Source organism: Macrotis lagotis, chromosome X (assembly GCF_037893015.1).
Source record: "Macrotis lagotis isolate mMagLag1 chromosome X, bilby.v1.9.chrom.fasta, whole genome shotgun sequence".
Taxonomy (NCBI): Eukaryota; Metazoa; Chordata; class Mammalia; order Peramelemorphia; family Peramelidae; genus Macrotis; species Macrotis lagotis.
In genome coordinates this window covers 617,646,404-617,665,895 of record NC_133666.1, presented here as the reverse complement: position 1 = coordinate 617,665,895, position 19,492 = coordinate 617,646,404, and the positions used below count along the sequence as shown (strand labels likewise).

At 35.8% G+C, this 19,492-nt stretch overlaps 1 pseudogene; it reads left to right on the top strand.

The window, feature by feature from the left end:
- Positions 1-1,251: 1,251 nt before the first annotated feature.
- Positions 1,252-17,788, top strand: LOC141499423 (uncharacterized; annotated as a pseudogene).
- The last annotated feature ends 1,704 nt before the right edge of the window (positions 17,789-19,492 follow it).

Sequence of the window (19,492 nt, the reverse complement as noted above, 5' to 3'; positions counted from 1 at the left end):
AAGTGTCTGAGGCTGGATTTGAACTCAAGTCCTTCTGATTCTAGGACTGGTGCTCTTATCCACTATGCTATCTAGCTGCCCAGAGGCCTTTCCAAGTTGAAGAATTTACTATCAGTGCAGTAGTAGATCTTGATTCTGTATTTATCCTCAGTCAAAGCATTAGATAGCATGATTGAAAACATCATACTAAAAAGCATGAAAGCATACACACAACCTTGTTTCACTCCATTGATGATCAGGAAATCCTGAGAGCATTGTCCACTATCTAGAACCCAGGCAAGCATACCATAGTGAAATATATGCACAATACTGACAGACTTCTCCAGGCAGCCACATTTTGACATAATCTTCCCTAATCCCTCATGATTGACAGTATCAAAGACCTTGGACAGATCTGCAAATGTTGTATACAGACCTCTGTTTTTTTTTGGCATTTTTCCTGGAGTTGGGCAGCAAACACTGTATTGCTTGTTCCTTGACCTTTTCTGAAATCACACTGGTTCTCAGGGAGGTGATTATCCTCCAGGCGAAAGATCAGTCTATTGAGAACAATTCTGGCAAGAATCTTACCAGCTATGACTGACAGAGAAACATCTCTGTGATTGTCATAGACAATCTATTCCCTTTATCTTTATTGAGATGGACAATGGGGGTATCCTTGAACTCTTGGGGAATAATCTCCTCATGCCATATAACCTGAAAAATTTCAGTCAGCTTTTAAATTTTTTTTATTTTTTATTAAAGATTTTATTTGTTGTATAATTTTCCCCCAATTTTACTTCCCTCCCCCCACCCAACAGAAAGCAATTTGTCAGTCTTTACTTTGTTTCCTTGTTGTACATTGATCCAAATTGAGTGTGATGAGAGAGAAATCATATCCTTAAGGAAGAAACAAAAGGTATAAGAGATAGCAAGATCAGACAATAAGATATCAGTTTTTTTCCCTAAATTAAAGGGAATAGACCTTGAACTTTGTTCAAACTCCATGGTTCTTTATCTGGATACAGATGGTATTCTCCATTGCAGACAGCCCCAAATTGTCCCTGATCGTTGCACTGATGGAATGAGTAAGTCCATCAAGGTTGATCATCACCCTCATGTTGCTATTAGGATGTACAGTGTTTTTCTGGTTCTGCTCATCTCACTCAGCATCAGTTCATGCAAATCTCTCCAGGCTTCCCTGAATTCCCATCCCTCCTGGTTTCTAATAGAACAATAGTATTTCATGTCAGTCAGCTTTTTTTACGAGCAATGGATCCCCCACCTTGTAAATCTTAGAGTCAGCACCAGGTGCTTTGCCACATGAAAGTAGATGCATGGCATTCACAACCTTCAGCTAGAGACAGATTGACTTCAAATCCAGGGAAGTGGTCAATGACTTCTGCATTGATTGATGATGGGCTGTGGAAGTGGAAATGTTCATCCCACCTCTCTAGGATCATGTTCCTATCATTAATCATGTGGCCCCATTAGCACTGAGTAGTTGAAATGCCCAAATGACTTTGACCCATAATAGCCTTCAGGGCATGACAAAGGATTGTTACTATCTGCATAAAATTGAATTTCATCTGCCTTCTTACTGAGTTAAGATTCCTGCATCTCTCTAAGCTTCACTTGGACATTACTTTTGATGGAATTAAAAGCTACTGTTTTAGAAATGGATGAACTATCTTGGTGGTAAACCCTGTGGAGTTCTTGTTTCCCCAATTTAGTAGCTTCTGTATTTTCTCATCCTTTTAATCAGAGCAGTCTTTTTCCCCCCCCTAGTTTCATAGTTTATTTTATTTTTTCGGTTTTGTGTTATCAAAGTTTTTTTAAACATTAATCCACATGCATATGAATATTTTTAAGTTTCATAATTTCCTTCCACCTTCCCTTCCTACCCTCTCCCCTCAGCCAAGAACAATCTGGTGAATATTGTACATACACATAATGTTTAGCATGTTTACAGATTAGTCATTTTCTGTATGAGGAATTAGTATTGGAATAAAAAATGAATATAATGATCATTAGATTCTGTAAGTTTTTGTGTTTTGCTTTGTTTTTCTTCCTCTAGATGTGGTTAGCATTGTCCATAGTAGATCTAATAGGGTTGTCCTAGCTCTCTGAACTGCTGAGAGGAGCATCCATCAAGGTGATCTATTCACAATGTTGCTGTTAATGTGTACAGTATTCTTTTGGTTCTGCTCCACTTGCTCAGCATCAGTTCCTATAATTCATCCCATGCTTCTCTAGAGTCTGTCCATTCATGACTTCTTATAGAACAAAAGTACTCCATAACATTTACATATCATAACTTGTTCAGCCATTTTCTAATTGATGGGCATCTCCTCATCTCCTCCAATTTCCAATTCTTTGCAACTATAAAAAGAGCTGCTATGAATATTTTGGAACATGTGAGACTTTTCCCATTTTTTTATGATTTCTTCTGCATATAGACCTAGTATTGGTATTGCTGGGTCAAATGGTATGACCAGTTTTATTGCTCTTTGGGCATTGTTCCATATTGCTCTCCAGAATGGTTAGATCCATTCACAACTCCACCAATAAATTAATGTTCCAGTCCTCCCACAACCTCTCCAACATTGGTTGTTTTCCCTTTTTGTCATCTTAGCCAATATGATAGGTGTATGGTGGAACTTCATAAGTTGTTTTAATTTGCATTCTCTAATCAGTAATGATTTGGAGCATTGTTCCATATGATTTTATATATAGTTTTAATTTCTTCATTTGAAGACTGCCTGTTCATAACCTCATCTAAACAGTCTTGATGTTTATGAGTGCTATGACCCAAATGAGCAAATGCAATGTGTACATTGATTTTCTGAAAGCTGCCCACTCCTTTTCTGCTCCACTGTTGCCAACTGTGTGTTGGCTCAACTTTTTCTACAAGTTTGTTACAAACTGCTTAGCTCAAAGAAGTTTTAATCTTTTGACTTTAATTCTTGTAGCAATCCTTTTGTTTTGAAACTGCCACTTCTGTTGAATGTAAATATTTAGCTTGGAGAGAATAAGTCCAGCACTCTGCACCACACGTTGCCTTTGTCACTCTCACAGCCTGTCTGTCTCTTCTTATGATCATATGGTCTACTAGATGCCAATGTTTGCTACAAAACCGCATCCAGGAAATTTTATTGCGTTTAAGTAAACAGAAGACAGTATTTGTGCTGAGAAAGCCATGAGATGTGGAATTCTTCAGTAATAGATGACCATCGCTATTACTGTTTCCAACTCCATTCCTCCCAAAGACTCCCTGCCATGTCTGGTAATCTGAGCCTACTCTAGCATTAAAATCACCCAGAATTATGAGCTTGTCCTCTCTTGGTACATTGATGATAAGGGTCTCCAGGTCTTTATAAAGTTTTTCTTTGACTTCATCAGTTTTGTCATGGTGGGAGTATAGGCACTGATGATGGGGGCCTGGTGTTTTCTTGCAAGTGGCAGTTGCATTGTCATGAGCTTGGCTTTCACTTCTTTTGCATTAAAGCATGTTGACTAGATTAGTTTTCATAGTAAAACCTACCTCAATTTCACAGTGCTCCCCTTTACTGCAGCCACTCCAGAAAAAGTGTGTCCAGTTCTGACTTCAGTAAGCTGGCTTTTATTTGGAAGCCTTATTTCACTTAGTGCTGCTATTTGGATTTGATACCTATTGATTTCTCTTGTAACAAAGGCTGTTCGTCTTTCAGGTCTATTAGATCCTATATTGTCTATGAACGTGCACACAGTCCAGGCACTGATGGTGAGTGGAATCTCCTTTGAAGAAGTTTTTATACATTTTATTTTTGTTTTTCAGCTGTATGATAGGATTCCCTACCTGCTGCAGTAATGAAGCCAGGGTTGGGTAAGCAGATAATTTTTTTTTAAGCAGATAATTTTTAGGGCACCTTTTCTAGTCCCTTCCTTACACCAGAAAGTGGGCAACTGGATACTTACAAAGCTGCTCAGACACCTGCTGAATCCCACTTCTGCGTAGTGAGAAGATGACCCTATGACTGCAGCTCTCATCTGCTGCTTCATCATTTGCCTGTCATTTCCGAACTTTGAACTAGGAATGATATGGTAGTATGGGTGATGTCTTTTGATTTGTGTGTTAATTAGATTTACATGAGACAGAATTTCAGGAAGTCATTGGCTTCATTCTCTCTTCCAAATTCATCATTTTCCAGTGGAAAGACAACATCAGGACAACTGGTGATGACTCTAGATGCAGTGGATAACCTTGGTATCTTTGATGTCCAAAGGGTGCCACAGTGCCTGCTTCAGCTGCCTTCATGGCTGTTGGAACAAATTGTTCTCATCTGCCCATTCCACCAGGGGAAGTCCTCACCTGCTTGGGGTAGACATCCCCCTAACTCATCAATGAATTTGAGACTCTTTGGTTATTCTCAACCTAGTTTAACCTGTCAGCTGAAACAGTTTACCGAGGTGTGGCTGCTATGTATGCTACAGTTTCTTGGATTCCCAGAGTTAGGTGGATCAGGTAGACATCAGAGGTGAAAAGCAGCCCTCACACCAGACATTATTACATTCCCTGAGAAGACCTCACTACACTCCTTGGAACATAGAGTACCTGCAGGAGAATATTGTGAAGTAAGAGTAGAGAGGTAATTGGGAGCTGGAGTTTAGAGGGGTCAGTAAGTATTTTACTAACTGGTTGGCCTTTTATTCAATAGATAGTAAGGGACAGCTAAATGTTTTTGAACAGGGAGTGACCTAGACCTTAGTATTAGGAACATAATTGTGGCAGCTGGGGGAAGGATGTATTGGGGAGGGAAACACAGGATGTCAGTTAGCAGGCTGTGACAGCCATTACGGTGAGTGTTGATAAAAGTCTGAATTATAGAGGTAGCTGTTTGATATTATAAAGGGTGAAAACTTGAGCTTCAGATTTCTTATTTGGTCACTGAATATATTTTATGTATCCTCTTGTTTTTGGAGACCATGTAGTTTCCCTATTGCTTTGGATATGAGCCAAATCCAAAAATTTCCTTTATCTCCCAACATTACATATTGAGATGGTCCTTGAGGTAGCAGAAATGCATTGTATTGTTTTAGGAATTGGTGTCCTTTGAAGATGTGGCTGTGTATCTCATATAGGAGGAATGGGAACTTTTGAATCCTTCACAGAGGCAACTCTGGGGATGTAATGCTGGAGAATTACTGGATCCTTATTTCCTTAAGTAAGAAATAATCTCTCCTGTAATCTTCATAAAAGCTGTCATATATACATATTATCTATTGTCATATATTCCCATTTTCAATTTTTTTCATGATTGTGTTTTCTTTTCTGTCATTTTTATTGTTTGCTATTAGTTACCAGTTTTATTGGTCTTGAAAAAGGGTTCTTTTCTTTTTTGCTAAGTAATTTGTTTTCTTGCTTTTTTATTTTCTTTAATTCTGATGAATTTTTGTTTGGTGTTTGCTTAAGTATATTGATTTGTCTCATTTGTTTTAGTTTTTTTTTTTGCAAGGCAATGGGGTTAAGTGACTTGCCCAAGGCCACACAGCTAGGTAATTATTAAGTGTCTGAGGCTGGATTTGAACTCAGGTACTCCTGACTCCAGGGCCAGTGCTCTATCTACTGCGCCACCTAGCCACCCCCTTGTCTCATTTTTTAAACTGCAAACTTCATTAATCTTTTCTTTTTTCTCTTTGGTACAGGTTTGTAAATTTACTTCTGAGAGCTACTTTGTAGCTCTTAAAATTTTAGGTGATAAATCTATATTTTCATTATTTTCAATTTTGACTACATCTGTAATTTGTTCTTTGACCTAAGCTTTATTCAATAATTCTAATACCCATTTAAATATTAATATTTTGATATTTTCTTGTTTATTATTATTTGTACCACAACCACATTAATTTGGTATTTTTATATATTCTCCCTTTAAGAATTTATTTGTATTAGAAGATACTTGATTTTTATTAATGTTCTTTATGTATATAAATAAAAAGTACATTTCCTATTTTCCTCATTCACATTAGATTTTTTAACTCTACTCAGGTCTATGACATTTCTTGTTTATTTCTTTATTTTCCTTATTCTATTGGGATGTTGAAATTTTCTCCTGTATTCTTTTTCTAATACTTTCCATTTAATTTTTCTTTTACACATTTAGTTGCTCTCATGTTAGCATATATTTAATATTAGTAGTTTTTTTGTTGTCATTCATTCCTTTCCACATAGTATATTTCCCTAAATTTGAGGCTCAGCACTTAAGTGACTTTAGCAGTCAGATTACTAGTAAGTGTCAAAGAGAGGATTTGACTTGAATGCATTCTGACTCTAAGTCTACCACTCTACCCATGATGTCATGTCTCTTTTTAATAACAGTAAGTTAATTGGAACAATATAAGATGTTTCTTAGGGTATATTTTAAAGTTTTTTCTTTTTAAAAACTTGAATTTATTCTTCATTGTTTTCCTAAAGACTTCTGGTTTATTCGTTCCTCCATTGCAACACCAAAAGTTGTTACAAGCATGAACATCATCTCCTCAAGGAAATGTTCAAAGTTATCTTAATTTTAAATGACCATTTTTGTGTTTTCAAAAGTTTCTAACTTTTCTAGGAAACTGAATCTTGGATTGAGGCCCTTATTCTAAATTCAGTATAACAGACACTTTTTATTAAAAGTATATGTTATATGCTCTGTCTGCCACCCAGCCACCCCTACTATTATTACTATATTATTTTATTTTGGGTCTTTTTTTTTCTTTTTCTTTTTGGTTTTTGCAGGTCAGTGGGGTTCGGGTGGCTTGCATGTCACACAGCTGGGTGATTGTTGGGTGTACAGGGCCAGATGTGGGCTTGGGTGCTTGTGGCTCCAGGGTTGGTGCTCCATCCATTGTACCACCTGGCCATACCTACAATTATTACTATTATTTTTTTAAATTTCAATTTTTTTTCTCTCCCTTTACTTTATCGCTCAAGCGAGTCTATATTCAATGGGGGGGGAGGGAGTATTTCATTTGCTCTTAAACAAGAATATTTTATTAATGTAAAAAAACCCATTATTTTTGTACAAAATGAGAATAAATATTAAATAAAATAAAAAAGAAATTAAAAAAAGAAAAAATAAAAGTATATGTTATATTCTGACATCTCTGTCATTTCTTATTTATTTATAATAATTTAAGATTAAAATGGATGCTTTTTGATAAGTAATATCTTTCCTCCCAGTAGCTTTAAGCTATAATTAATCATAATTTTGAAGTTTAATAATTATATGACTGGGTGAGTTGACTTTTCAAATGTTTCCTTGGATGAGATTCTGCAAATTCCTTTTATATTCAATATTTTAAAATATTTCTGGGTAATTTAATTATTCAGTTTTCTGAAATATACTGATCAGATTATTTTTCTTTAATATTTTTGGAACCACATTAATTTTGAGATGCTTACTTTATCTTTCTTCTGAATCTTTCATTTTTATCTATTATTACTTTTCAGTCTATTTCCACATGAAAGCTTTTCTGGTCTTATTTGCCTGTTTGTACTTCACCTTGCCCAAAGGGCAGTGCAAAGACTTACTATGAATTTGTATAGGCAATAACATATAACAAGGGATTACAAAGGAACAGAAATTTAAAGAAAATCTGAATTAATGAACAAGCTTACTAAGAATTCAAATACCAAACACTTTAAGTACACAGGATACAAAGACAAAAATGAAATAATCCCTGCCCTCAAGAAACTTTTATTCTAAAAGGGGAAATACCATATTCTATACATATAGTATAAACAGGAATAAACATGTACAAGCATGCCAGAGACATTTTTGTATGATTGGGGGAAAAAAAAGAACTGATTCTGTTCTGAGAGTGAGAAATAATTGATGGACAACCTTTATGATACCTAAGCAATGCAAGAAAAATAAAAGAAAGACTCCTCTTGTCCCCATAGTCACCCTATATGACTAATTTGTGGTAAAGAAGTTGGAGATCCATAAAGGATGGACAGGAATGAAGGGGTTTTGAACTGCTTGGATGGAGGGAATATCTACATGAATAAAGTCACAGATCTTAGAGTGCTTTCTGCCTTTCTGACCTTTCACTGATTCTATCCATGTTTTATATTTTTTCTGCTCATTCTAAATAGCTTAGTTTCATCTTATTTTTCCCTATAATTGTACCTATTCCTAAATCTCATAGGGTTTTTTGGATTTTATTTCTTCATTTATTTCCTTAAATTATCTTTTCTCATTTTCTTACTCTTCTATTATCTTTGCCTTTTTTGATCGGTCCATTCATGCAACACTTGTGACATAGTGCTAAGGAAGTTCTGTTTTTCTAACATTTATATCCATATTTTCTTTTCTTCCCCATGATCAGGATTTCCTATCTCCAAACCTGAGGTCATTTGCCAACTGGAGCAAGGGAAAGAAGCATGGGTTTTGGCTATACAGGTGCCTAAAGAAAGGGTGCTCTCTAGAAATACCTTCAGAGGTGAGTCTGTGAGAACTAGTTTCATTGAGGTTAAAAGGTAGTAATATTACTTAGCATATAAGTAATATTAAGCTATATAAAAGGATGTGATTTTTTTAATGAATTTTTTTTGCTACAACACTATGAGATGTAGGTGGTATAATACTATTATCCCCATTTTACAGTTGAGGAAACTGAGGCACAGGGAAGTGATGTATCCTGGATCATGTAGTTAGTAAGTGGCAGTGCTGGAACTCTAATGTAGATTATCTTATGCCACACACCTTGCTGCTCCCATGACACCCCATGCTACCCTTGTTTTTCTGTGGGCTGTTTTAGTATGTGGTTCTGTGATATCATTAATATAGGTATTCCCTCTGCTGATGTAAATAATCTATTCCTTAACATTATGTGTAGTTTTAGTCCATGTTCTCCTATAGGTTCTCCATAGACAAGTTACTTGGTGTCCTGAAAGAAAGACCTCTAGGTCTTTTTACATTTCACAGATACTAGTGCATTCTAGTCCTTGTTTTCTCCCCAGCTCTCAACACATGAACAATTGACATCTTTTTCAAATCATTCCTTTCTACTTTTTATTTTTACAACACTTCTTGCATGTAGCCTGTTTTCCTACCATGCTTCTTTCCATTTGTGTTACCTACCACTTTGGTTCTTTGGAGGATGAAAAGTTCTAAGATTGATAACCATGGAACATTGCCAATAGAATGTTGAAGTTTTCATATATTGTACCAAGACAATGTTTAGTATTATTAAAAGCATTTTGGAGTTTTGAAATGCCATTTAGCCTGCTTTTTTTGCTCTATTCAATTTTAAGCCTATTTATTTTGTTGTCCATCTACAGTTCAAGTCCCAAATGAATGTACTAATGTATTAACTCAGTGAACTGGCCAACATATTCTTTCCTCCTTGTTGGAGGAGAGCCTTTAAGGGTGAATTTTCTTAAATCTATTTCTTTTTAGTAATAACAAAACAATGAACAAAACTGATTCATATTCCTTATTGTTAGTGGTCAGTTGTACATTTATAAAGATGGGGTCTTCTTTAAAGAACAATTTGAAAATTCTTTTTTCGGTTAAAGTTTTTATGAGAATAATATTGAGAAAGTATAAAATGGTTAGTTATTGATGTTCTCTTAATTACCTTTTTTGAATGGTACTTATGGTGACTTAAAAAACTTCCACCAGCAATGTCTTCTAAAATATTGCTTTATGCACTTAGCACAACAACACTTTCACACTTTTTTCCTCCCTTCTCAATTCTCCCATGAATCCACTTTGCCTTGTTCTCTCAGCTTAGAACCTTGTCATATATATTACTAAAAAATTCCAGACATTCAACAAGATCTTCCTCTTCTCCTCTCACGTCATACAAATATCTTTTGGATTATGTCTTCCTTCATTCCTGTCTCACATAATGAAGTGATCCTTTTCTGTACCAAGGCAAATCCTTTGTCGTGCACAAGTGATCCCATTCCATTCCATCTTCTTCAGGAGATTGTCTTCTCTGTCATCCCCACTTCTATTTATTTTCAATCTCTTCCTGTCTACTGAGTGTTTCCCTGACATCTATAAACATATCCATGTCTCCCCAATATTTAGGAAACTCTCATTTGATCTGTCTGTCCTTGTTCATTATCAACCTCTATCTCTCCTTTTCTGGCAAAACTCCTTGGGAACAGCATCTATAATAGATTCCTCCACTTCTTTTCCCATTACTCTATTCTTAATTCTCTATAGTCTGATTTATCATTCAACTAAAACTATTCTCTCTAAAATTACTGAAGGACCTTTTCCCCAATGTTCATCCTTATTGATCTCTTTGTAGCATTTCTAACAATTAATTAATCTTTTCTGTTAGATGGTCTTTTCTCCCATTTCTCCTTCTATCTCTATGACCCCTCTTTCTTATTCTCCTTTTCAGGATCTTCTTTTCCCCCTCTTCTTGTTGAATTCATCAGCTCCCATGGATTCAAATATCATCTATATGCTGATAAGTCTCAAATCTATTTAAATGAACACCCTCCAACTTAACAAGCCATGGCAGTCAGAACTGAACATAGTGCTTTTGATGTGATCTAATTATTACCTTCTTGCTCCTGGAAGTGGTGTCTCTTTTAATGTAGACTGAGATTGCATTAGTATTTTTGGTTGCCATATCATATTGCTGTCTCATTTAATGCTCAAAATTCACTAAAACTCTTAGATCATATTTAGACAATATCTGTTTTTACCATGCCTTTCTCCTCATCCTGTACCTGTAAAACTGAATCCAAGTATAATACTTTTCATGTATCCCTGTTGAATTCCATCTCATTAGATTCAGCCTAGTGCTCTAGCCTGTTGCTCCTGGATCATCTGTCCTCCAAGGCCAACTAACAAGTTGAATCCTTTTTCCATATGATGGATATTGAATAAAACTGTTAAGTCTTCCCTGAGCTTTCTCCTGTTCCTTTAAACAGTCCTTTTATGAGGTGAATTTGTGATCGATCTTTCATCATCCCAATGCTCTGAATACTTCTGGAGACCTCTTACTAAACTGACAATGAACTACCCTTTGTGTTTGGTAATTCAAATCAGATTAGATTTGTTTTATTTGGCCTCAGAGAGCATAGCCAGGAGCAATGAATGAAGTTAGACATTTAACAAGAAGCAAATTTAACTTTGATCAGGAAAAACCCTGAACTGTCCAAATGGACTGCTTATTTCCTTTTTTTCTTTTTGAGTTGTTTGCTATAGATAACAACTAACCTAGATTTTGGTAAAATATTTGCTAAAATATCTCATTATTTTCTGGATAATATGGAGAGATAAGAATTTGATGATAATATCTGGATTGCCATTTATAGTGGATTTTTTTTTAGAAATAGTCTTCCTGGGTGCAGCAAGGTAGAGTACTGGCCCTGGAGTCAGGAGGACCCGAGTTCAAATCCTGCCTCAGACACTTAATTCTTACTTAGCTATGTGACCTTGGGCAAGTCACTTAACCTCATCACCTTTTTTTGGCAAGACAATGGGGTCAAGTGACTTGTCCAAGGTCACACAGCTAGGTAATAAGTGTCTGAGGCTGGATTTGAACTCAGATCCTCCTGACATCAGGGCCAGTGTTCTATTCATTAAGCCATCTAGCTACCCCAACCCCATTGCCTTTCCAAAATTTTTTTTTTTTAAAAATGGTCTTCCTTTTCTTGATTAATCATAAACCTTCTCATTATATGGTAAAATGCCTGAGCTTATCTTTCTGTTCTATTTGACCCCACAGCTCTGGTTAGGGGAAGGATTTGAGTTCATGAACATGAGTTTTGTTCCTATGCATTACAATAAGCAGGCAAAAACAAAAACAATACATACATACATACTATATGGTAACATATAGAGAAGTTGCTTACAAGACCATAGTTATTCCTTACAGTGAACTTATTTTCCTAAATTCCCTTAAATCTTTTTAAAAAATGTATTTTCTGATCTTTTCACATTATTTGTTGTAAAAGTAAACATAATACCCCCCCCCAAGATATATCTCAAGAAAAATAAAGTGAGAGGGGGAAAAAAGTGTGCTTCAGTCTGTATTCAGATACCACCAGTTCTATATTTGGGATGGATCACATTCTTTATCATAAGTCTTTTTCATCAGTGAAGTTGCTTCAATATTTTTTCCCAGTTGTTATTGCTAGCTGTATTTACCTCCATCCTATTTGTCCCCACTCCCATTTAGTCTATTCTTTCTCCTTTCATTCTGTCCCCTTCTCAAAAATGTTATATCTGACTTCCCTCTCCCATGATCTTCCTTCTCTTTTATCGCCTACACCCCACTTCCCCTCCCTCTGTCCCCTGACTCCCATCCCTGTCCTCTCCTTTTTCCTCTAGGGAAAGATAGATTTCTATACCTAATGAGTGTGTATGTTATTCCCTCTCTCAGCCATTTCCATTGAGAATGAAGGCTTACTCATTTCCCCTCTTCCCCCCCTTCCACTCCATTGCAAAAGCTTTTTCTTTTCCCCTTTATGTGAAACATCTTGGCCATTCTATCTCTCCTTTCCCTTTCTCCCAGTACATTTCTTTCTCACTCATTAACTTTATCTTTATAATATATTATACCTTCATATTCAACTCCCTCCTGTGCCTTGTCTATAAATACTTCTCACTGCCCTAATAAATGAAAAGGTTCATATGAGTATCAGTATCTTCTTTCCGTGCTGGAATTCAAGTAGTTGAATATCATTAAATCCCTCATTTCTGTCCACCTTCTCTATGCTTCACCTGAGTCCTATACTTGAAAATCAAACTTTCTGTTCAGCTCTGGTCATTTCACCAGGAACATTTGAAATTCCCCTATTTCATTGAATATCCATCTTTTCCCCTGAAAGAGGATGTTCAGTTTTGCTGGGTAATTGATTCCTGGTTGTGATCCAAGCTCTTTTGCCTTCTGGAATATCATATTCTAAATCCTATGGGCCCTTAATGTAGACACTGCCAAATCTTGTACAATCCTGACTGTAGTGCTACAATATTTGAATTGTTTCTTTCTGGCTGCTTGTCATATTTTCTCTTTGACTTGGGAGTTCTGGAATTTGGCCACAATATTCCTGGCAGTTTTTATTTTGGGATTTCTTTTAGGAGGTGATCAGTGGATTCCCTCAATTTCTATTTTACCCTTTGTTTCTAGGATATCAGGGCAATTTTCCTGGAGAATTTCTTGAAAAATGAAGTCTAGGCTCTTTTCTTGGACATGACTTTCAGGTAGCCTGAAAATTTTAAAATTCTCTCCCCTGAATCTGTTTTCCAGGTCAGTTGTTTTTCCAATAAGATATTTCAAATTTTCTTTTAGTTTTTCATTCTTTCGGCTTTCTTTTCTTGTTTCTTATTTCTCACAAAGTCATCAACTTCTCTTAGCTCCATTCTACATTTGAAGGAATTATTTTTTTCAGAGAGCTTTTTTTATCTGACCAGTTCAGCTATTTAAGGCATTCTTCTCTCTTCACTGACATTTTGGACTGCTTTTTTCCATTTGATCAAAATTGGTTTTTAAAATGTTATTTTTCATTAATTTTTTGTACCTTTTCACCAAATGCTGACTTGGTTTTCATGATTTTCCCATATCACTCTCATTTCTCTTCCCAGTTTTTCCTCTACCTCCCTTTCTTCATTTTCAAAATCTTTTTTAGCTCTTCCATAGCCTGAGACCAATTCATATTTTTCTTGAATGCTTTGGATACAGAAACTTTGACTTTATCATCTTCTGAGTGTGTATTTTGATCTTCCCCTGGGACCAAAGTAATTGTCTATGATCAGATTCTTTTTCTTTTTTGTTTGCTCACTTCCCCAGTCCATGACTTAATTTTAACTCTTTGTTAAGGTGGAGTTCTGCTTCCAGGGTGGAAGATGCACTTTCCTAAGCTTTTGAGGGTTTTTGTAGCTATTTTCAGGAATACTCTCTCTCCCTAGGGACCTCAGTTCCTTCAAGGTCCTCTGAGAGGCTCTGACTGCTCTCTTGGCCTTTACTCTGGTCTTTGAATGACCACAAGCACTCCCCTTTGCACTGGAACTATGATGAGGGGGCCTGCTCCACTCTGGCAGTATGGGGCTTCAGACTGTAACCTGGATCTGAGAATGGGCAAGGCAACAGAGTCTTGACCCTGGAATAGCGGAGAGCCCTTTGCAGTTACCCCTGACCCTTTGACTGTCTGTGGGTTAAGCACTCTGGAAGCAGCTGCTGGGTGGCCCCGCAGGCTTGCTTTTCTGGTTCCCTAGTTGGGGCTGTCCTGAGGCCTCTGCTGGTTTGTACTCACTCTGGTGGGGCAAAATTTTCTCATTGACCTTCCATGTTGTCTTTGGCAATCCCTGGACTGAGAGGCCTGGAAACTGGTCCCTGCTGTCCCAGACCCAGGTACCCCCAGGGACCCAGACAGACCTGGATACCTGGAATGGGGGTTGAGCAGGGCTGTGGCCCTTTCCAACCCCAGTGGAACAGACCCTTCCTGCATATCTTCTAAGTTGTTTTGAGCCAGAAAATTATTTCACTCAGTATTTTGGTAGGTTTAGCCATTCTAGAATTTAGTTAGAGTCATAATTTAAAGGCATTTGGAGTGATCCAGGGGAGAGCTTCTGGGATTTACTGCCTTCATTCTGCCATCTTGGCTTTGTCCCCCCAGTTCCCTTAAATCTTTTTTTTCAGTTTTATTTATTTAAGGCAATGGGATTAAGTGACTTGCCTAAGGTCACAGTGCTAGGTAATTATTAAATATCTGAGACCAGATTTAAATTTAGGTCCTCCTGACTCCTGGGCCAGTGCTTTATCCACTACACCACCTAGCTGCCCAGTTCCCTTAAATCTTAACTTATTTCTTACCTTCTCTTAATTTCCTGAATTATATTCATTCCATATTTATTGACTTTCATTCTCTCTTCTCTCTCCAAACTACCTTTTATTCATTTCGTATGTATCTATGGGTATATATGTTGTCTCCTCAATTAGAACATAAGCTTCTTGAGGGCAGAGACTATCTCATTTTTGCCTGGAAAATAATAGGTACTTAATAAGTGTTTATTGATGAATTGATTATTTCTTCTCTATTTTACCTGTTCTTCTTAGTCTAAGCATTTTCTTTGAGGAATTCCCTAGGTGACTTTGCCAAAATTTTATGTTTTTCTCAATTTACCCTCCAAGATCCTTTTCTTCTACTTTAATTCCCCTCATCTATTTTTTTTAACTAAGCAATTTCTAGGATTTTTGAGTTTTTATATATTTGTTATGCATTGATTTTAATTTTATATTTGTTCTATAATTTACTTTCCTAACATTGAGAAATGTATATATTGTTGTTTTGTATTTTCAGGTTTTAAGTTCAGATCTAAGAACAAGAATTTGACTCTAAGGCCAGAAATCCTGGAGAAGGTTAAATTTCATGAAAACACACCAGAAAGTTCTCAAAGAGATGTATTCCAAGTACCAGAATTTGGTACAATCTTTGAACAGAAAAGAAATTTAACTGGACAGATAAGACACTCCATAGGGGAGAGTCAGCTTGAATACATTTTAAAGCAGCCAGGTTCTGTGCCATTGGAAGTTTTCTATAAGAAAACAACCAAAGGGAGTGGTTAGATGGCACAGTGGATAGAGCACTGGCCCTGGAGTCAGGAGTACCTGAGTTCAAATCCAGCCTCAGACACTTAATAATTACCTAGCTGTGTGGCCTTGGGCAAGCCACTTAACCCCATTGCCTTGCAAAAACTTTAAAAAAACAAAAGAAAACAACTAAAGATGAGAGAAGCCATGAATATAATGAATTTGGTAAAACTTTTGATTGGAGCTCAAAGTTGATTACATATCAAAGAGTTTCCACAAAAGAAAGAAGTGAATGTGTTACATATGATCCAAATTTTCCCCAGCTTTTCACTCTTATTGAGTATCAGAGAAATCATTGTGAAGAAAACTGTTACGAATGTCGAGTTTATGGCAATGTCTATAATTAGAAGTCAGAATTCATAAGACATCAAAGAATTCATACATAAGAGAAATCTTGTGAATGTAATGCCTGTGGAAAACTTTTTGGTTCTAGCTCACATCTTATTGAATTTCAAAGCATTCATACAAAGGAGAAACTTTATCAATATAACAAGTGTTGGGAAAGCCTTTGGTCTGGATCCAAAGCTTATTCTAGATGGAGAAAAACCTCTCTATGAATGTAATGACTGTGGGAAAACTTTGACACAGTTGTCAGGTTTTATTAAACATCAAAGAATTCATACTGAAAATGGCACCTATAAGTGCAATGAATGTGAAAGAGTCTTAAGTGGTAAGCTATGTCTTATTGAGTATAACAGAATTCATATTGGTGAGAAACTTTTTCAATATAGTGTATTGAGAAAGGCCTAAGAAGCATATTAAACCTTGTTCAGCATCTCAGAATTCATACTGGTGAGAAATGTTTCAGTGTAATGCACGTGAGAATGAATGTAGGAGATTCTTGAACAGTAGACAAAGCCTTTTTCAGCAATGCAGAATTCATACTGGTGAAAAACCTTTTAAAGGTGAAGAGCATGGGAAAGCCTTCACTCAGTTAATAGGTTTTATTAACCATCAAAGAAATCATACTGGTGAGAAACCTTATAAATGTAAGGAATGTGAAAAAGCCTTCACTTGACATTCAATACTTATTTGACATCAGAGAGCTCATACTGGAGAGAAACCATTTAAATGTAATGAGTGTGGAAAGGCTTTCAATAGACAGTCAGTTTTTTTAAGACAGTCAGTTCTTAATGTACATAAGAGAGTCCATACTGGAGAAAAGCCATATAAATGTAATTAATGTGGGAAAACCTTCTGTCAGAGCTCTATGCTTAGTCAACACCAGAGAATTCATACTGGAGAGAAACCGTTTAAACGTAATAAATGTGGAAAATGCTTTGGTTGTTGCTCTCATCTTACTGAACATCAGAGAATTCATACAGGGAAGAAACCATATAAATGTAACAAGTGTGGGAAAACTTTTAGTTTGAATTCAAAGTTAATTCAATGTGAGAAGATTCATACTGGAGAGAAACCTTATGAATGTAATGACTGTGGGAGAACATTCATCCAGTTGTCAGGTTTTATTAAGCATCAGAAAATTCATACTGGAGATGGCACCTATAAGTAAAATGAATGTGGAAGAGTCTTAAGCAGTAAGCTATGTCTTATTGATCATAGCAGAATTCATACTGGTGAGAAGCCTTTTCAATGTAATGTATGTGGGAAAGGCCTAAGGAGCAGGTTAAGCCTTGTTCAGCATTTTACAATTCATACTGGTGAGAAACCATTTCGGTGTAAAGAATGTGGAAAAGGCTTAAGCAGTAGACTAAGCCTTATTCAGCACTACAGAATTCACACTGGTGAGAAACCTTTTAAATGTGATGAATGTGGGAAAGTCTTCACACAGTTAATAGGTTTTATTAACCATCAAAGAAATCGTATTGGTGAGAAACCTTATTAATGTAAGCAATGTAAAAAAAGCCTTCACTCAACATTCAGTACTCATTTGACATCAGAGAGCTCATACTTGGAGAGAAGTTAGTTAAATGTAATGAGTGTGGAAAGGCCTCAATAGACATTCTGTACATAATGTACATAAGAGAGTCCATATCATGAATGTAATGAATATGGAAAAACTTTCTGTCGGAGTTCCACACTTAGCCAACACCAGAGAATTCACACCAGAGAGAAACCTTATCAATGTAATATTTGTAGGAAAACCTTCAGATGCAGCCCATATCTTACTGTACATCAGAAAGTTCATGCCAATGAGAAACCATATGAGTGTAATGAGTGTGGGAAAGCCTTTAGTTTGAGTTCTAGGCTCCTCTGACACCAGAAAATTCATACTTCAGGGAAGATTACTGCATTATAAATTCCATGATGTCAGGGACTTGAAATCTCAGTTCTGAGAGATACAAGATATAATAGTATCCTGCACAGAGTATTGGCTCAATTAATTTTAACTGATTTAACTGTAGAAGATCCTCCTATCACCTCATTAGTGAGAGAATTAATGATTGTGAACAGATAAAACATTTTATTAATATATTTAGTTTTTACATTACATATATTTATAGAATGTACCCCTTTGTGAGAAGTTTCTTGTAACAAAGTAAAATAGTTTAGTAAAATTAATGATAGTGACCTCAATGGAAAATTCATGCAACATTTTACATATGCAACACTCTTCCACCTCTTTATTAAAAAAGAAAATGAACAGAAATATGCTTTCATTTGACTCTACCCCAAAACTATTGAAAAAAAAGGTAAAAGGTAAAAAAATTAAGTTTCTTGTAACAAATATGCATAGTTCAATAAAATAAATTCCCCCAATGGCTGTACACCAAAATATGCCTCATTTTGTATCTTAAATCCATTATCTCTCCAATGGATAGAACATTTTAACAATGTTCCTCTGGAATTATAAATAGTAATTGTATTGATGGTTAATTTAGAGTTAGTGTTATAGAGTTATAATTTAAATTGTTCTCATTTCATTCTTGTTTATAAATATCAAAATTCTTCATTTTTATAATATTGATGTTATGTAAATTGTATCTGTTTCTTCTCACTTCATTCTCCATTAATCCATAAAGTCTTTGTCTATTTTTTTTTAAGTTTTTGCAAGGCAAATGGGGTTAAATGGCTTGCCCAAGGCCACACAGCTAGGTAATTATTAAACGTCTGAGACTGGATTTGAACTCAGGTACTCCTGACTCCAGGGCCAGTGCTCTATCCACTGCACCACCTAGTTACCCCAAGTCTTTGTCTTTTAAACATCATGTTTCCTCCTTATCACATTCACACACCAAAGCTTAAATCAGTCATTCCTCAGTTCTCCTAATTCCAATTTTTGATCACTACAGAAATTACCCATTAAATTGATGGATAGTAGAAAAGTTCATGACTAAATAAGAAATAAAGATGATCTTAGAAGATAAATTTTTATGAAAAATTAAAAAAGTTTCTGCCACCAACAAATCTAATAAATGCCACAGTGAAAAAGGAAACAGTGGGGAAATATCTTTGCTGTAAGTTTTTGATAAAATTCCCAAAGGTCTACATCTGACAAAAAGTTGAAGGATATGAACAGAGAATACTTAAGGTAAGAAACCTATCTCTAGTCATATGGGGAAAAGACTGCTCCAAATCACTACTAATTTTAGAGTAATGCAAATTAAAGTAATTTCAGAATTACACCTCACAACTATCAATAGGAGAATGATAAAATGTTGGCGGGGTTGTGGGATAACAGGCATATTGATATATAGTTAGTAGATCTGAGAATCTCTTTAGAATTATTCACAAAAAGTCACTAGCTTACATTACCTTTCGACCTTGAATTGTGCTGCTAGCCTATGGGAAAAGATGCAAATATATATACAAAATAATTTTGAATTGTGAAGAAATTCTTGACTAGTCAAGGCTTATCTTATTGAAGAAAAATGTTCAATCAAATTTGTGTATATAATGATTAGTGGGAAGTGAGAACTTTTTATTTTTTACAATTTAAATTTAAAAACTTTTCCCTTCT